The sequence below is a fragment of the Ascaphus truei genome, unplaced genomic scaffold, assembly GCF_040206685.1.
Source record: "Ascaphus truei isolate aAscTru1 unplaced genomic scaffold, aAscTru1.hap1 HAP1_SCAFFOLD_2319, whole genome shotgun sequence".
Taxonomy (NCBI): Eukaryota; Metazoa; Chordata; class Amphibia; order Anura; family Ascaphidae; genus Ascaphus; species Ascaphus truei.
Genome location: NW_027455237.1, coordinates 21,505 through 41,273, shown reverse-complemented (window position 1 = coordinate 41,273; position 19,769 = coordinate 21,505). Strand labels below are relative to the sequence as shown.

At 44.5% G+C, this 19,769-nt stretch overlaps 1 long non-coding RNA gene across 1 annotated transcript; it reads right to left on the bottom strand.

Annotated features, from left to right (window-relative positions):
* Positions 1-4,532: 4,532 nt before the first annotated feature.
* LOC142477774 (uncharacterized) lies at positions 4,533-17,017 on the bottom strand. Its single transcript, XR_012792686.1, has 6 exons — positions 16,926-17,017; positions 13,178-13,297; positions 12,094-12,191; positions 10,415-10,525; positions 6,995-7,104; positions 4,533-5,623 (listed from the first exon to the last, which is right to left on the bottom strand). It is a non-coding gene; the product is annotated as an uncharacterized LOC142477774 (long non-coding RNA).
* Between the last annotated feature and the right edge of the window lie 2,752 nt (positions 17,018-19,769).

Below are 19,769 nucleotides of genomic sequence, written 5' to 3'. Positions count from 1 at the left end.
GCACTACCCCTTACCATCCCCAAACAAACGGATTATGTGAGAGGTTTAATGGTACCCTGAAGCAGATGCTTCGGACCTTTATAGAGGCGGAGGGGAAAGACTGGGAGATTCACCTGCAGCACTTGCTGTTTGCATACCGAGAGGTACCGCAAGAATCTACAGGCTTCTCCCCCTTCGAGCTACTATATGGCCGCAGGGTACGTGGACCTCTGGACCTCTTCCGTGAGGGATGGGAGGGGGAGACTACTGCTACTGATGCTTCAGTGATCCAGTATGTAGTAGATCTCAGAGACCGGTTAGAGATGCTTATGGGGGTGGCCCAGGACCACCTCAGGGCTGCTCAGACCAAGCAGAAGCAATGGTATGACCAGCAGGCCCGTAGCAGAGAATTCATCCCAGGACAGCAGGTGCTTGTTCTCAAACCCACTCGGGAGAACAAGCTGATGGCTGCCTGGTCGGGACCGTACCCGGTTATCCGAAAGGTGAATGAGTGCAACTATGTTGTACAGGTAGCGCCTGAGAGGCACAAGACATATCACATTAATATGTTAAAGGAATACAGAGCACCGAGTATGGGAGCAGTAATGGCCATTTGTAGCCCACTGCTGGAGGATCCGGCGAGCAATGCTCTGCCTGATCTCCTAGGGGAGGCAAAGCAAGGAAACACTGTTGAGCAGGTAGAGATCGGGGCACAGTTGAGTGCTAGGCAGAAGGGAGAAGCCAGGGACATGCTAGCTCAGTATAGCGCCCTCTTCACTGACATGCCAGGGACCACACATCTCACCAAACACCCAGTACACACAGGGGACCTGCAGCCTCTGCATAAGCACGCTTATAGAGTGTCAGCAGAGGTCAAGACAAGTATGGAGAGAGATTGAGGAGATGCTGACCCTAGGGGTAATTACTCCGTCCCAGAGCCCTTGGGCAAGTCCAGTAGTCCTAGTGCCTAAGAAGGACAAAACCACCCGGTTTTGTGTGGACTACCGGTTGCTCAACGCTGGGACGGTGTCAGATGCTTACCCCATGCCCCGCATGGATGAGTTACTAGATGAACTCGCGGGGGCAAAGTATCTGACCACCATGGATCTGAGCAAAGGCTACTGGCAGATTCCCCTGACCCTGGAGGCTAGGGAGAAGTCAGCATTCATCACTCCAAGTGGCCTCTATGAGTTTTTGGTGATGCCATTTGGGATGAAGAATGCCCCGGCTACCTTCCAACGCCTGGTCAATAGGTTACTGGAAGGGATGCAGAGCTATGCCAGGGCTTACTTAGATGACATTGCTGTCTTTAGTAATTCCTGGGAATCCCACATAGGACATGTAACTGCGGTGCTGGATAGAATCAGGGAGGCTGGGCTTACCTTAAAACCCACTAAGTGTATGGTAGGTATGGCAGAAGTCCTGTACTTAGGGCACAGGGTGGGTGGAGGGCATTTCAAGCCAGAGCCAGCCAAGGTAGAAGCCATAGTTCAGTGGCCTGTTCCAAAAACCAAGAAACAGGTCATGGCCTTTTTGGGCACCGCAGGGTACTACAGGAAATTTGTCCCACAGTACAGCGCCGTGGCCAAACCCCTGACTGATCTGACTAAGAAGCAACTGCCTGTGCTTATTACCTGGTCTCCTGCCTGTGAAACTGCTTTCCAGGCACTGAAAGCTGCGCTTGCTGAGGCCCCCATCCTGGCTGCCCCAGATTATACCAAGCATTTTCTTATTCAGACTGATGCCTCAGACTTTGGTGTGGGGGCTGTGTTGAGCCAGGTGGGGGACGACGGCAAAGAGCACCCTGTGGTGTATCTCAGTCGCAAACTGCTCCCCAGGGAGGTGGCATATGCCACCATTGAAAAGGAGTGCTTGGCCATTGTGTGGGCACTCAAAAAGCTCCAGCCCTATGTCTATGGGAGGGCTTTCACGGTCATTACCGACCACAATCCCCTGAGCTGGCTACAGAGGGTATCAGGGGAAAATGCCAAACTGCTGAGATGGAGCTTGGCTTTGCAAGAATTTGAATTCACCATTCAGCACAAAAAGGGTAGTGAAAACAGCAATGCTGATGGACTTTCACGCCAGGACTATCCCTCTGAGACTGAATTCATTAATGGTGCCAGCAGTGCCCCACTCCCCGTCAGGGCCAGTGGGCCACAGGACACGCATTAAGAAGGGGAGGTGTAGAGGGAGAGAGGGGGTGGCCCGGTATTAAAGGGGTTGCACCCCATTTGGCCACCCCTGACCGCACCAGGGAGACAAGGGGTTAACTGGGCTGAGGTCCAGAAATGTGATGTAACCCTTGTTATGACATGTAAATGTATTTTCCCCTGTTCCATTGTAATGTCTGGTTACTCAGTGTTTGCATCACACACACACTAGAATCCATCCGGGAGCACAAGGGTTAATAATTCTTTAATGATTATAGCTCTTTGTGTAAGTTTCCCGCCTTTTCGGGCACCATTTTGCAGGTCCCCATTGGCCGCCATTAGGGCTCAATGCATTTCAATAGGAATTTGTGCTGTTTTCGTCCTGTTTCCTGTAGTGACCAGCAGGTGGCGTCCGAGAGGGAGAGCGGCGGTTTCCCATTGAAAGTCAATGGGCTCATTGACTTCAATGGAGATGCCTCGAGGTAACCTAGTTGGCTGCCGTCCAGACCGCAAACCGCAAAGCGGATACAATGTCCTTCAAAAGAGCTAAAATCACTGGGTCAAGTTCAACGTCAATTAGCGGGGAAATAAACTGTTTTAGGGCACCTAGGGATAAAATTCTTTTTGCCCCTAGTTCCTAAGCGTCCCCCCACTCGACCACCACCGGGTCCCCGAATCCTGGACCCCCGATAAGGGTCGAACCAGATAGAGCGGGTCGCGCCATAGGCTTTGCCGGCGGCGGCAGAAACGGCTCAGAAAAATGACTAAGTGAGAAATGCTGAATTTTAGGAATCCATATCTCCGGTTCCGGAGGGTTCAGCGGATCAGGGTTTGGGGTATCTGTAGCCACTGCTCCGGCATCGCTGCAGAACCATCCTTGACCCGCTTGGACCAACCCGACGGAGTATGGACCCCCTTGAAGTTCGGGACTTTTCCCATAAACTTCAATGGCAGAAAACCCCCATTGACTTCAATGGCGGCGATTTACCATTGAAAGTCTATGGCGGAGCTGCCCGTTGTTTTCAATGGGGATTTAGTGAAAAGCTGAGATTTCTTTTTCAATGGAGATTTTTGTATTAAAATGATTTAATGTGCATTGGTGTAACTCCGGTTTCTTAGGTCGTAGCAAGTCGCTTTTTGGACCATATGGTGTCCCAGTTCTGGCAATGCGAACTGGGAAGTTTGGACCTGCTAAACCTAACGGAACCGGATATTTTAATACGTTTATGTTTTATGCTTAATAGTGTATCTTAAGGTATGGACAAAGACCCAGAAGAGATTCTTTTGGGCCATAAGGTAGCAGATGGCCCTGGGGACGCCGCTATGTCTAGGATTTAAGTGCTGTTCAAAGAGTTTTATCACCCTCACTGTTTATCCGAAGCCCAAACCAGGGCAGGTCTTAAGTGTTCCAGTTAACACCTTTCAACAAAGGTTTTCCTGCCAGAACTCCAAATGGTAGACTGTCTGGCATTCCTGACGTAAATGTGGGGCTTCAGAAATGAGACCCCCAGAGTTCTACTGCGCATGTGCCAACTAGCAGGGGGGCATGGGTCAGAATGCTTTCCCACGTTAGTGAGTGGCTGGAGGTAATTGTAAACCAATCCCCTGTGCTTAAGGTTAAGAATAGAAGGAGAATGGTTTATAAACTGCTGTCCACCCATATATCCTTTGTCTTCGTTTGCTGATATGGTTACCTGATATCACCTGAATGATTTCCTCACTGCTGAAAGAAATGCTACATCATACTTCTCATTCCCCAACCCTTAAGTAAGTGTACTTCTTGTTCGTTACTGTATTATCTGTTGTGTTCACCTATATTCTAAGGAATAAATACAATTTATTATATCTTAAGCCTCGTTCAGTTCAAACCCAATTATTTTTGTGTAATATTAATAAGCCTGTGGAAGCTATCGTCACAAGGAGGTATTATAGTGTGTATTGTGGGGAGAATTAGTGTGTGTGTTGTTTGGGAGTGATATTCGGGAGGATTGTGTGTGCAGAAGGAAGAATGAGTGAGGGGGGAGTAAGGGAGCAGGATTGAATGAGAGGGGGTCATTGAGTGATAGCGGGGAGGGGAGGGAAGAGTGAGGAGAGTGGGTGTAGGAGGGAGCAGTGCAAGAGACCGTCGGGGGCAGAATACATGGTGAGAAGGGAGGCTGCCTAGAAGCATAAAAATCTACTTCACCACTGTTCTGTACTCTCTTCAATACTCTGTGTTACAGATCTCTCTGGCAAGAAATGGGGTCCAATGGCAAAGACTGCTCTAAATAAGATAGTATAAATGAACACAGAGAGAAATTCCAAAGAGTAACCCAAGAAAATACAAGTGAAATCTAATCGTAAGGTAATTAGTCCCATTAAGTGAAATACATAAAGGAATAGTCCATAAAAAAGCACAAAGGAAAAAAATAGGAGTACTTTATTGTGATGTTACATTTCAGAGAATATAAAATTATAGGAAAACAATTCCACTTTATTCAGAAAACCAGAAAGTCTTGGTCCCAGGTGGACTGAATTTTTATTGCAAATAAGTTCCTTAATACACAAGTAAAGAATATAGTTACTTATTCTATTCTCTACTGTAAGACGTGCCACATTGCCCAATATTTGGGTACAGTGCCCAGATTGTGACCATGCACTACAGAGGTGAGATTCCCCCAACTCCAATTTGCTACACACTCCAAGAGAGATTATTGTGATCAGAGGTGGAATGAGAGGGGTGAGAAGGGTCGCTGCCCAGGGAGTAGCCTGACAGGGGGTACAGAAATCTCTTTTGGTGCATATATTGCGGAGCTGCATTGATTGACTTGTCAATCAGCTCTGCTGCCTATCCCATTGACATCATGATCCGGCACTGTGATCAGCTGCAGCGCTGACCCAGGTGTGTTAGTGCAGCACTTTACAGGGAGGGAACAGAGGTTGTGGATGACAGATGCTGGGGATAGGCCATGAGTACGGGCCAGAGTAAGGTGGAGACTTTCTGTACTCTGCATACAGGACACTGCATGCATGACAGTGTCTGTGTGTGTGTGTGTGTGTGTGTGTGTGTGTATTCCAAGTGTCAGTGTGCATAAGTAAGTGTGCTCTGTAAGTATGCCTGTGTGGCAGGTATAGGGGGGTGGTTCAGCTGGAGGAACTTATCCAGGCACAAAAGCACATAGATGCCCCAGATTATACCACCCCAAATGCTGATAATATCCTGCTGCACTTTACAGAAGATGATGCAGATGTCAGTGGGTGGTGGGTTCATTAAATCCATCCATCATATCATAGCCACACTGTGCATATGATGTACTGAATCAATCACAGGAAGACATCTCCATGGTAGGGGTAGAAGTTAACAGAATATGTCCAGCACTGTGGTGTGTAGCCCATAAATAATAATTGTGCACATTACAGAACATACTTGCAACTGCAAGATCATTTTGCTGCTTGTAGTGTTTGCTCTTGTCCTGTGCAGTGTTGTCGTAGATCCGTCTCTTCAGTGTTCACTGCAATAAAAGTAAGACATTGCATTAATATTACAGAAGTTTGGGAGCTGAAATCCCACTATGCTGCAGACATTTTCCCTTTGCATAAGATTCTTGTGATTATATCTCAATGATGATCAATAACAACTACATCATAACACAGCCGCTCAATACAAAATATGTATTTGCTATCAATGGTCATGGAGGCCAAACGTCACACAATGTACAGATATACTGCTGCGGCCGAGTTTATTCGAGCATTTGCCCGTTCTTGGCCGCAGCAGTAACCTGGCGCGCGCCGGAGGGTGCCGGGCGCACGCCGAAGCAGCGGAGGAGCGCCCTCCGATCGGGGCTTTCTCCCTTCCGGTGCCGGGTCCGTCGGGTCCCCCGGAACCCCCTGCCGCTGTCCCCCACATCGCGGGACACCAGTGCTCCCTCGGGGAGCCCTGGACGCGCGTGCAGGGGGCGCAGGCACCCGATGACGCGTGACCGTGCATCGGTGATGCGCGGCACGCTGAGGGAGTGCGGCTAGCACGCCGGGGCATCCCCCGGCTTGCGGTGCTAGCCGTGCTTCAATAAAACGTGTCGGTAGTGTAGCAAGGATTATTTCTTCCTCTGGTGCATTATGATGGGATGTGTTGTAAGATTCTGCATTATTAGCATCACTGAATCTTTTGGAAACTGAGTAATATTCTATGTTTTAATGCAATATTATGGATGATCAGCCGGTAAAATAAAGCTTACTGTATCTGTAGCCATGCTCTACCCATGATGTGCTGAATCAATGACTGCAGAGTGATTCAGAGTGGTAAACATGACTGGAACACATCTCTGAATAGAGGACAGAACAGCAGTGCAGAGTAGGAGGTGAATGTATCTCAAATGGAAGACTTAGTAGCTGTGTGGGGAGTAGACAGTACAGACTGATCAAATAAATAGTTAAAGGAGTATCTTCAACATTACTTGGCTTTGTTATCAACATTGAAGTTTCTCTTGTTTTTTCTGTTCTTTAAATCACTACTACTGATGCCATGTGTAACCTGTACTGAGAGATATACTCTACTGGCCTAGATGAAACCATATGATGCAAACAGGATTCATCCCACTCCAGATTCATATGATTGCACCACTTCAACCTTTAATAAAACACATAGAACTACAGCAGTGCGCTACTGCACATGTTCTTGTTATGAATGGTAGTAGATGTGGTCCTTGGGTCAATACTTCATACAGCAGCCACACTCTACTCATGATGTATTGAATCAACAAAAACCTGCATGGTACAGATCACAGGAAGGGTAGAGTAGAGGGGAATATGTCCAATGCGAAACCCTTAGCAGCTGGATTGTGTGGAGTCAACAAAACGACAAATACTAAATGAGAAATATACACATTGCTTATCTGTCTCTGTGTAGTCATTTTCCTCCTCTTCAACTGTCTTTCAAAATTTCTCTTCTGACAGAAAAGAAACACATGGCTTCAATATTCACTGTTCTTCCCTCCTGAAATAAAAGTTAAGCATTGCATGGTTATGATCATACATACAATGAACCTTGCGCCAAACCATGTGATCCAAAGTAAATCCACCTCCCTCCCATAGCTGTGTTCCTTCTAGAGCTTCTACCACACAAGTCATTAATGTTCGTGACACTGTACTGCAGTCACAGTCTGCACACAAAGTACTGAATCAATTACATCACACTGAAAAGGCAGTCTACATGATGCAATAGTTAACCATAATAACTCTGTCATGCAAATGACAGGAAAACCTATATGTATATCATTAGGGGGGAGGGGAAAAATAATTAAAAAATAAGTGCGACAAATAAAAACAGATTATAGGAAAGTAAATCCTTGCCCTGGGAACTTTACAATCTAATAGAAATGTTAGAAGACTTAAAGAGAGGCAGCAGTTGGGGGAAGAAGTGCAGTAGATGACAATGCTTGTCCTTAATGGTGGGTACAATTAGTAGAAAGCACATCTTGGGAACAATAGTTGTTAGCAGTGACTGTGGGTGTGGGACAGTAGCCACGAGTCAAAGTTTTTGAAATGCTTGATTTAAGTCGTGAATTTTAAGATTGGTCTTACATGTGGGTGGAAGAGGTTATGTTGGCATATACTGAGTGTGAGGAAGTTTCACATGTACGGTGCAGTGATGGAAAATGGTTTCAGGCAAGTGAGAGAACAGTAGAGGTGAAAGAAGTTTACAGGAGACAGTTATGGTTATAGTGCAAGAGACAAGCAAGGGCATAACGAGAGATCAAAGATGATATGCAAGAAGGAGCAGATTAATGGAGAGCCTTAACAAAAAGGTAAGGAGGAGAACTTTGTAGGTGATACAAAAACTTGATGGGATGCCAGGACAGGGATTTAAGGAGATGAGCAGAGACTGTTGTGGGAGAAAGTGAGATAATTCAAGCAGCAGAGTTTTGCATAGGAGAAAGTTGTGAAGCATGGAGGCCTGTTAGTAGTATGTTAAAATAACCTATAGGATAACAGTATACATTGGAGTTTTAGCAGTAGGTTGAGAGGGGAAAGGGAAGATCTTGGCAATATTACAGAGAAAGAGGCAACACATTTTACCCATAGCCGTGCATGTGAATGGAGATGGAATTGAAGAGCCAAATGTTACTCCTATGCAACATGTTTGATGACAAGATAGATGGTAGTACTGTTTACTGTGATGGAGAAAGGGGATAATATGAGCCCAGTGTTAGACATTAAGTTTAAGGCAGTGGAGTGCCATCCATGAGCATATAGCCAGGAGACAACCCAAGAGTAGGGACTGGATTGCAGGAGTGAGAACAGGGGTGGATAGATTTGTGTGTGTATCATCCGCATAGAGATTATATCTAAGGCCAAAAGCATTGATGAAGTCACCAAATGATAGTATGTAGAGAGAAAGAGAGATCTCAGAACAGAGCCCTGATGTATACCCACAGACAGATCAATAGAAGACGAAGACATGTTAGCAACAGAGATGGAGAATGTGTGACAGGAAAGTTATGATGAAAACCAGGATAGAACTTTGTTACTGATACCAAGAGAGAGTTTAGAATATGAAGGAGGAGAGTGATTGAGAGCATCAAACGCAGCCGATAGATCAAGTAGGATTAGTAGGGAAAAACCTTGGGAATTAGCTTTAAGCACAGTCTGTAGAACGTGCTGTACGAAAGGCAGGTTGTAAAGGATCCAGGAGGGCATGTGATTTAAGAATGTTGACACTAGCAATTAGAAGGCAAACAGCATGAGGGATACAGAGCGGTAGTTAGTAAGGCACATAGGGTGTAGTTTGTTTCTGACAAAAGGGTGACCGCTACAGGCTTAAAGTAAGAGGGCAAAAATCCAGAGAATAGGGAGAAATTGAAGATGTGGGTGAGAGTGGGGACTAAGAGATGCAGTAAGGTGTGAGGGGATACGATCTAGAGGGCATGTGGTAGAGGGAGAATAGAAGATGATTAGCTTCCAGCTCTGTAAGAGAAGAAAAGGAGTCAAGTGCAGAAGGAGATTTGGGTAGAAGGAGAGAAGGGGGAAGGGACAGAAGGAATCTCCTTTTGGGTGGCATCCACCTTGCCTCTGAAGTAGTCAAATGCTTGAGGAGAAGTGAAGGAAGGATGGCAAGTGGGAGGAGAAGGTCAGTGGAGGGAGTCAAATACAGAGAAAAAAAACAGCGTAAATTAAATTTGAGTGTTGATGAGTGTGGAAAAAAGTAGTGTATTTAGCCCTAGAGAGCAGCTTTATACAGGACAGGAGACATTTTTACTGTAGAAAAATCAAACAAAGTGTGAGATTTCCTCCGTAGGTATTAAGAACAGCGAGTGGAAGTGTGATGAGTGTGTTTGGGAATTTAGCCAAAGGTGTGGGTTAGAGGGATGAGTGTGTCAGAGCCTATAGGGGGCATATAGATAGGAGGATAGCATTGTAAGAGTTAATAAGATTGTTAGTTTAAGCAGAAAGAAAGAGAGAGAAGAGAGAAGAGAGGTTAGAGTAGATGTCAGAGGAGAGTTTAATTAAGCAGAGGCAAATCAGTGGGACAGGTAAGATGCGGTGAGGGGAATGACTGATTGTGACTGATGAGAGCAGAAGAGGTTATGTACAACTAGAGCCTTGTTAGTAAGAGTGGACATTCCAGAGGGCACAGGAGAAGGGAAGAGAAAAGTAAGGAAAGGAATGTGGATTACATTAGATAGGTTAACACTCTTAGTAGGGAGGCCTGATGTGTATATGAGCCGGTCCAAGATTATAAGAGATATCCCCCAACATCAGCGAGCATAGAAGGAGACACAGAGATAGGTGTAGAGAGAGACAGAGATAGGGATATGTAGAGAGAGAAGGGCGTCAAGAGAATGAGACAGATAGGCGTAGAGAGAGGAGACATAGAGAGAGGGGGCTTTGAGAGGGGGGCGTAGAGAATGAGGGAAGGTGGAAGAGAATAGGATGTGCAGGAGTGCATTTCATTGAGCAGTGCAGAAATAGCTGCAATAGAGGTCTGTACAAATGGTGCTTTGTGTAGACACATGCAAAGGTAGGGGAAGGAAAGAGGAGAACATGTGGATAAAAGCAGGAGTGTGGAAGTTAGAGAAATTAGAAAAGTTTTACAGAGGAGTGAGGAAACAGTAAACAGAAAGAACAAGAGAGAGGTTACATTGGGATGACGTGCTGTGGTAGAGAGAAATGCTAGGAGAGAGCCTCCAGATATTAGAGGACATGAATTGAGAGAGCAAATGTATAAATCAAAACCGGAGGGGGAGGTATAGCACGAAAGCTTGCACAGCAGTTGATGAAGATTATAGTCTTAAAGTTGCGTGTACCTGTCAGGGCACTCAAGAAGGTCAATGCTCACAAGTGCAGAGTTCATGAAGAAATGCTGAATCCAGTTCCCCTCCAATTTAATTTTAATATAACTTTTTCATTCTTCATTACTGCAAAAAGCAAACAAAACAAAACCACATTGCATTACTATTTTCAAAATGGATTGAATGACATATTCAACAGTAACTGTGTGATGCCAATATTGCCTTCTCACTCGTAGGCCAGTACGGTCAGGTACCCAGTACTGATAAAACAATAAGTGCCCGTACTAAGTACCAATATGAATTATAAGGAAATGTAAAATCTCCAGGTCTCTCTCCATCTCTGCAACAGATATATGGATAAGCCCATATTAAGGCATCACGTGACCGGAGCCGTCACTGACTGGGTATACGCAAAGATGCAGGGAGATGCAAAGAAAGGGAGGGAGAGAGACAGGGAGAAGATGGGAAACGGAGGGAGGCACGGATGGCAGGCCTCTCTCTTTCACTGTTGCATGCAAGGAGCTGGTCCCAACATCCACAAAGTGTGTGTGTATTATTGGTTGTGTTTTATGGCGGTAGGAGGATAGTGTGTATATTGTGTGTGTGTGTGGGAGTATTATATTGTGTGTAGGGTATTATAGTGTGTATATTATGTTGAGGTGCAGAGGAGAGTGTTAGATTGGGTATCTTGTGTTAGGGGGTATTGTGTATATTGTGTTTAAGACTATAATATTATTGGGGAGATTATTATTGAGGAGGTATTAAAGTGTGTATTGTGGGGAGTATTAGTGTATGTATTATTTGTGGGTGACAGATGCTGTGGGTAGGCCAAGAGTACGGGCCAGACTAAGGTGGAGACTTTCTGTACTCTGCATACAGGACTCTACATGCACTGCAGAGGTGAAATTCCCCCAACTCCAATTTGCTACACTCTCCAAGAGAGAATATTGTGATCAGAGGTGGAAGATGAGCAGGGTCACTGCCCAGGGAGTAGCCTGTCAGGGGGCATGGAAATCTCTTTTGGTGCGTATGTTGCCACGTGGCATTGATTGACCGGTCAATTAGCACTGCTTCCTATCACAGTGACATGATCCGGTGCTGTGATCGGTTGCAGCGCTGACCAAGGTGTGTTAGTGCAGCAATTTACAGGGAGGGAACAGAGGTTGTGGGTGACAGATGCTGGGGGTAGGCCAAGAGTACGGGCCAGAGCAAGGTGGAGATATTCTGTACTCTGCATGCCCATCCTGCATGCCCAGGACTCTGCATGCATGCCAGTGGCTGTGGGGTGTGTGTGTGTAGGTATGCCAAGTGTCAGTGTGCATAAGTAAGTGTGCTGTGTGTGTAAGTAAGTTTGCCTGTGTGGCAGGAGGTGTAGGGGGGTGGGGGGCAGGGGGCGGTTCAGCTGGAGGACTTTACCCAGCACAAAAGCACATAGATGCCTCTGATTATATCACCCCAAATGCTGATAATATCCTGCTGTAGATGCACTTTACAGAAGATGATACAGATGTCATCAGTGTTTGGTGGGTTCATTAAATCAATCCATCATATAATAGCCACACTGTGCATATGATGTACTGAATCAGTAACACCAATCACAGGAAGACATCTCCATGGTAGGGGTAGTGTTGAAGTTAACAAAATATGTCCAGCACTGTGGTGTGGAGCCCATACATAATAATTGTGCACATTACCAGAACAACATATTGTCAACTTCATGATCATTTTGCTGCTTGTAGTGTATACTCTTGTCCTGTGCAGTGTTGTAGTAGATCCGTCTCTTCGGTGTTCACTGCAATAAAAGTAAGACATTGCATTAATATTACAGAAGTTTGGGGGCTGAAATCCCACTATGCTAATGACAGTTTCCCTTTGCATAAGATTCTTGTGATTATATCTCAATGATGATCAATAACAACTACATCATAACACAGCTGCTCTATACAGAATATGTATTTGCCATCAATGGTCATGGAGGCAATATGTCACACAATGTACATATATAGCAAGGATTATTTCTTCCTCTGGTGTATTATGATGGGAGGGTGAGATTCTGCATTATCAGCATCAGTAAATCTGTAGGAAACTGAGTGATATTCTATTTTTTAATGCAATATTAGGGTAAAATAAAGCTTGCTGTATCTATAGCCATGCTCTACCCATGATGTGCTGAATCAATGACTGCAGAGCGATTTAGAGTGGTAAACATGACTTGAACTCATCTCTGAATAGAGGGTAGCACAGTAGTGCAGAGTAGAAGGTGAATGTATCTCAAATGGAAACCCTTAGCAGCTGTGTGGGGAGTAGACAGTACAGACTGACCAAGTAAATAGTAAAAAGTAGTAACTTCAACATTACTTGGTTTTGTTCTCCACTCCTGTTTTTCTGTTCTTTAAATCACTAATACTGATGCCATATGTAACCTGTACTGAGAGTTATATACTCTACTGGCCTAGATCAAATTAAATGATGCAAACAGGATCCCTCCCACTCAAGATTCATATGATTGCACCACCTCAACCTTTCATAGCAATAACATAGAACTGCAGCAGTGCGCTACTGCACATGTTCTTGTTATGAATGGTAGTAGATGTGGTCCTTGGGTCAGTACTTCATACTGTAGCCACACTCTATTCATGATGTATTGAATCAACAAAAATCTGCATGGTACAGATCACAGGAAGGGGTGGAGTAGAGGTGAATATGTCCAATGCGAAACCCTTAGCAGCCGGATTTTTTGGAGTCAATAAAACGACAAATACTAAATGAGAAATATACACATTGCTTATCTGTCTCTGTGTAGTCATTTTCCTCCTCTTCAACTGTCCTTCAATTTTCTATTTTGCAAGAAAATGAACACATGGCTTCAATATTCACTTCTGTTCTGCAGTCTTTCCTCTTGAAATAAAAAAGTTAAGCATTGCATTATTATTATTATAATTATTATTGACGATACATACAATGAACCTTGCTCCAAACCATGTGATACAAAGCAAATCCACCTCCCTCCCACAGCTGTGCTCCTTCTAGAGCTTCTACCACACAAGTTATTCATGTCAGTGAAACTGTACTGCAGTCCCGGTCTGCACACAATCTACTGAATCAATGACATCACACTGTGTCACACAATGTCATGCTAACGACAGGAAACAATCTTTGTATATATCTATGTATATATAATAATAATAATAATAATAATAATAAAAAAAATAAGACAGGACAGACACTCCTACATTGCAATCAATAGAAAATAACTGGGACAGGCACTTCAAGGATGCATACGGTCCCGGATAAACTGTAGCTACCTATACACGTGTGCCTTGTCTCTAGACTCTGCATATATCTCTATTTATATACCACCCATTGTGTACTCAGCGCTTTACAAGAGAGACCAAAAAGTACAGGAAATTATTATACAATAAGTTCAACAAACAAAAACAGACAATAGGAAAGTAAATCCCTGTCCTGGGTAGTTTACAATCTAAGAGAAATGTAAGGAGACTTACAGAGAGACAACAGGTGGGGGAACAAGTGCAGTAGATGACAATGCTTGTCCTTAATGGTGGGTACTTGTAGTATAAAGCACTTCTTGGGAACAATAGTTAGTGACTGAATGAGTGACAGTAGCAACGAGTAAAAGCTATTGAAATGCTTCATTTAAGTTGTGAATTTTAAGGTTGATCTTAAATGTGGGTGGAAGAGGGTATGTTGGCATATACTGAGTGTGTGTGAGTTTCACAGGTAAATTGATGGGAAAGGGTTTCAGGCAAGAGAGCGAGTGCGCAGTAGAGGTGTAAGAAGTATAATGGAGACAGTTATTAGTAGAGCTTAGGAGACGAGGAAGGGCATAACGAGACCAAAGATGATATGTAGGAAGGAGCAGATGAATAGAGAATAGTGTTGGACTGGGTCCTCAACTATAAAAAAATGGGTAACGGGTACCCGGCCAAAATGAAAGGTTCTACCCGGTCGGGTACACGGTTTGGCACTTACCTTCCGGGTGGCGGTGACATCTAGGATCAGCAGCAGTCCTGTGACGGTGGCAGCATCTGTGGTGTCTTCAGCCGGCGGGGGAGCTGCAGGCTCACAGACACAGCTTACCTGCTTCGGTGCTGTGGAAGTGATTCCTGCAGCTCCCCCCGCCAGGTGAAGACACCTCTGATGCTGCCAACATCAGAGGACTGCTGCTGCTGATCCTAGATGTCTTAGGAAAGGTAAGTATAAAAGATTATTTCCAGCTGCCCTGACATTACCCGACGCCGGGTATTACCCGGCCAAGTCCACTTCTCAGTGGCCGGTTTCGAGTAATGTCCGGGTAGCTGGAAATGTGTCGGGTAACGCCGGGTACTCGGTACACCACTAATAGAGAACCTTAACAAAAAGGTAAGGAGGAGAACTTTGTAGGTGATCTGAAACTTGATGGGAAGCAAGGAGAGGGATTTAAGGAGGAGGAGGAGATGAGCAGATACTGTTGTGGGAGAAAGGGAAATTATTCAAGCAGCAGAGTTTTGGATAGATTGCAAATGAGAAAGTTGTGAAGCAGGGAGCCCTGTTAGCAGTATGTTAACCCATACGATAAGGGCATGCATTGGCGTTTTAGCAGTAGATTGACAGAGAAAAGGGCAAATCTTGGAAATATTACAGAGAAAGAATCGACAAACTTTAGCCAGTGTCGTGAATGAAGATGGAAAGGGAAGAGTCAAATGTTACTCCTAGGCAATGTGCTTTCATGACAGGATGATGGTAGTACTGTTTACTGCGATGGAGAAAGGTGATATTAGGCCAGATTTAGGGGGAAATATGAGGAGCTCAGTTTTAGACATTAGGTTTAAGGCAGAAGAGTGTCATCCATGGAGGATATAGCCAGGAGGCGACCCGAAACTAGGAACTAAATTGCAGGAGTGACGGTAGGGTGGATAGGTGTGTGTATCATCTGCATAGAGATGATATCAAGGGACAAAATAGTTGATAAGGTCAACTAGTGATAGTATGTAGTGAGAGAGGTCCCAGAACAGAGTCCTGAGGTATACCAACAGACAAAACAACAGGAGACAAAGACACGTTAGCAACAGAGATGGAGAATGTGTGATGGAGAAGTATGATGAAAACCAGGATATAAGTTTGCTGCGGATACGAAGAAAGAGTTTAGAATATGAATGAGAAGAGTGATTGACAGTATCAAAAGCAGAAGAGAGATCAAGCAGGATTAGTAAGTAAAATGGACCTTGGGAATTTTCTTTATGTACATAATTGGTTACATTGGGAAAGGCAGATTGTGAAGGGCCCAGAGGAGCATGTGATTTAAGAATGTTGATCAAACGGGAGATCACAAGACGTTCTAGCAATTAGGAGGCAAATGGTAGGACGGATACAGGGCGATAGTTAGAAATTCACACAAGGTCAAGGTTATTTTTGAGAATAGGGGTGACCACTGCATGCTTAAAAGGAAGAGTTGAAAGAGCCAAAGGATATGGAGGAATTGAAGATGTGGGTGAGAGTGAGAATATAGGATTGAGAGGGCATGTGGTAGAGGGAGAAGAGAAGATCAGGTTCCAGCTTTGTGACAGGAGAAAAGGAGTCAAGAGTGCAATGAGATCTAGATAGAAAAAGAGAGAGGGGGAAGGGAGAGAACGAATCTACTTGTGGATGGCATCCACCTTGCCTCAAGTGAGCAAAGGCTTGAGGAGAAATAAAGGATGGTTGTTAAGTGGGAGGAGAAAGTCAGTGGTGGGACTCAAATACATAGAAGACAGTGTGAATGAAATTGGAGTGTTGATGAGTGAGGAAAAAGTAGTGTTTGACCTTAAAAAAAGGAGCAGAGTTTTACAGAACAGGACAAAGGTTTAGTGTAGAAAATCAGACTGTGAGATTTCCTCCATAGGTGTTAAGAGCAGCAGTGTGATGTGATGAAGTGTGATGAGAGCGTGCTTGTGAATTAAACCAATGCATGGGTTAGGCTGCGTCTATAGTAAGCACGCAACAGAAGGCAAAGTTAGCGCATGCCTGTCGCTCCAGCAATCCCTGCACTGAGGTCCGAGGCGACGGGGAGGCCCTGCATCGCTCGCACGCACTGTGGACGACCAAGCGTGTGCCCATGATAATCACGGCCTTAGAGGGATGAGTGTGTCAGAGCCTAGAAGGGGCATATAGATGATGGAGGAGGAGGGAGGAGGAGATGATAGCATTGTAAGAGTTAACAAGATAGTTAGTTTAAGCAGAAAGTGAGGAGAGGTTAGAGATAAGGGTAGATGTCAGAGGAGAGAGTTCAATTAAGCTGAGGTATCGAGTAGGACAGGGGTGAGGGGAATGAGAGGTGGTGGATGATGAGAGCAGAAGAGGTCATGTACAAATAGACCTTGTTAGTCAGAGAGCAGTCATTCCAGAGGGCACGTGAGAAGTGAAGAGTAAAGTGAGACATGGAATGTGGATTACATTAGATGGGTTAATACGCTTAGCAGGGAGGTGGAGAGAGAGAGGCAAGAGGCAGAGAGTGGTGCAGGGGTTGAGGAAGAGATGTTGCATGTACCTTATCAGAACATTAAAGAACATCAATTCACACTGGTGCAGAGTTGATGATGAATCCAGTTCACCTCCAATTCAATTTTAACAGAAATGTTTCATTCTTCATTACTGAAAAAAAAGAAAAGTAAAAAACATTTCATTACTATTTTCAAAATGGATTGAATTCCCCCAACAATGACTATGTGTTACCAATATATCCCTCTCAGTCCCACTGCAGCATATACTGTACCAGTGTGAAAGTAGGAAGGTACACAGTACCGGTAAAACAATACGTGCCGGTACTATGCACCATATGAATTATAAGGGGATGTAAATCTCCCAGTCTCTCTCCATATCCGCAACAGAGCGGGCTCCGGTCAGTGGCATGGATGCCCATATATGGGTATGCTCATATTTGGGCATCCCATGTCACTGACCGGAGCCGGCTCTGAGTATAGGGATATATGCGGAGACGCAGAGGTGCAAGGAAATGGGAGGAGGCACGGTGAGAAACAGGGAGAGACCACAGGAAGATAGAGGGCAACAACTTCCACAAGGTACTTGTATGGGTATAATTGTTTGTATTTTGTGCAGAGGGGGTAATTTCAGATAAAATACAATTCTCCACCCTCTACGAAACAATTCCACTTTGTTCAGTAAGCCAGAAAGTCTTGGTCCCATGTGGACTGAATTTAATGCAAATAAGGTCCTTAATACACAAGTAAAGAATAAAGTTACTTATTCTCTACTGTAAGAAGTGCCACATTGCCCACTATTTGGGTCCTGTGCCCAGATTGTGACCATGCATGGCAGAGGTGAGATTCCCCCAACTCCAATTTGCTACACTCTCCAAGAGAGATAATTGTGATCAGAGGTGGAACTAGGGGAGGGTGTGAGCAGGGTCACTGCCCAGGGAGTAACCTGACTGGGGGCACGGAAATCTCATTTAGTGCATATGTTGCGGCACTGCATTGATTGACCGGTCAATCTGCACTGCTGCCTGTCACAGTGACATCCTGATCGGGCACTGTGATCAGCTATAGCACTGACCCAGGTGAGATAGTTCAGCACTTTACAAGGAGGGAACAGATGTTGTGGGTGACAGATGCTGGAGGTAGGCCAAGACTGTTGGCCAGAGTAACGTGGAGACTTACTGCACCCTGCATGCCCATCCTCTCCCTGACATCAGGGGAAGGAAGTGGCCCTGGGGTGTGTGTAGGTATGCCAGATGTCAGTGTATGCATAAGTAAGTATGCCTGTGTAGTGGGAGGTGTAGGGGCGTTAAGCTGGAGGACTTAAAACAGGCACAAAAGCACATAGATACCTCTGATTATACCGCACCAAATGCTGATAATATCATGCTGTAGCTGCACTTTACAGAAGATGATGCAGATGTCATCATTGGTTGGTGGGTTCATTAAATCAATCCATCATATCATAACCACACTGTGCATATGATGTACTGAATCAGTAACACCAGGAAGACATCTCCATGTTAGGAGTAGAGTTGAAGTTAACAGAATATGTCCAGCACTGTGGTGTGTAGCCCATAAATAATAATTGTGCACATTACCAGAACAACATACTGTCAACTGCAAGATCATTTTGCTGCTTGTAGCGTATGCTCATCCTGTACAGTGTTGTAGTAGATCCGTCTCTTCAGTGTTCACTGCAACAAAAGTAAGACATTGCATTAATATTACAGACGTTTGGGGGCTGAAATCTCACTTCGCTGCGGACAATTTCCCTTTGCATAAGATTCTTGTGATTATGTCAATGATGATCAATAACTGCATCATAACACAGCCGCTCTATACAGAAGATGTACTTGCTCTCATTGGTCATTGAGGTAATACGTCACACAATGTACAGATATAGCAAGGATTATTTCTCCCACTTGTGCATTATGGCATTATGATGGGAAATGTTGTGAGATTCTGCATTATCAGCATCACTGAATCTTTTGGAAATTAAGTGATATTCTATGTTTTAATGCAATATTATGGGTGATCAGCCGGTAAAATAATAATAGCTTGCTGTATCTGTAGCCATGCTCTACCCATGATGTGCTGAACCAATGACTGCAGAGAGATTCAGAGTGCTAAACATGACTGGAACGCATCTCTGAATAATGGGCAGCAAAGCAGTGCAGAATAGGAGGTGAAAGTATTTAAAATGGAAGATCCTTAGCAGCTGTGTGGAGAGTAGACAGTACAGACTGACCAAGTAAATGGTAAAAGGAGTAACTTCAACATTACTTGGCTTTGTTCTCCACATTGAAGCTTTCCTCCTCTTTAAATCACTAATACTGATGCCATGTGTAACCTGTACTGAGAGTTATATAATCTACTGGCCTAGATGAAACCATATGATGCAAACAGGATCCATCCCACTCCAGATTCATAGAATTGAACCACCTCAACCTTTCATAACAATCACATAGAACTGCAGCTGTGCGCTACTGCACATGTTCTTGTTATGAATGGTAGTAGATGTGGTCCTTGGGTCTTTACTTCATACTGTAGCCACCCTCTACTCATGATGTATTGAATCAACGAAAACTTGCATGGTTCAGATCACAGGAAGGGGTAGAGTAGAGATGAAAATATTCAATGTGAAACCCGTAGCAGCCGGATTGTGTGGAGTCAATAAAACGACAAATACTAAATGGTAAATGAGAAATATACACATTGCTTATCTGTCTCTGTGTAGTAATTTTCCTTCTCTTCAACTGTCCTTCAAATTTTCTCTTTTGCAAGAAAAGGAACACATGGCTTCAATATTCACTTCTGTTCTGCAGTCATCCCTCCTAAAATAAAAGTTAAGCATTGCATTGTTATTATGATAATACATACAATAAACCTTGCTC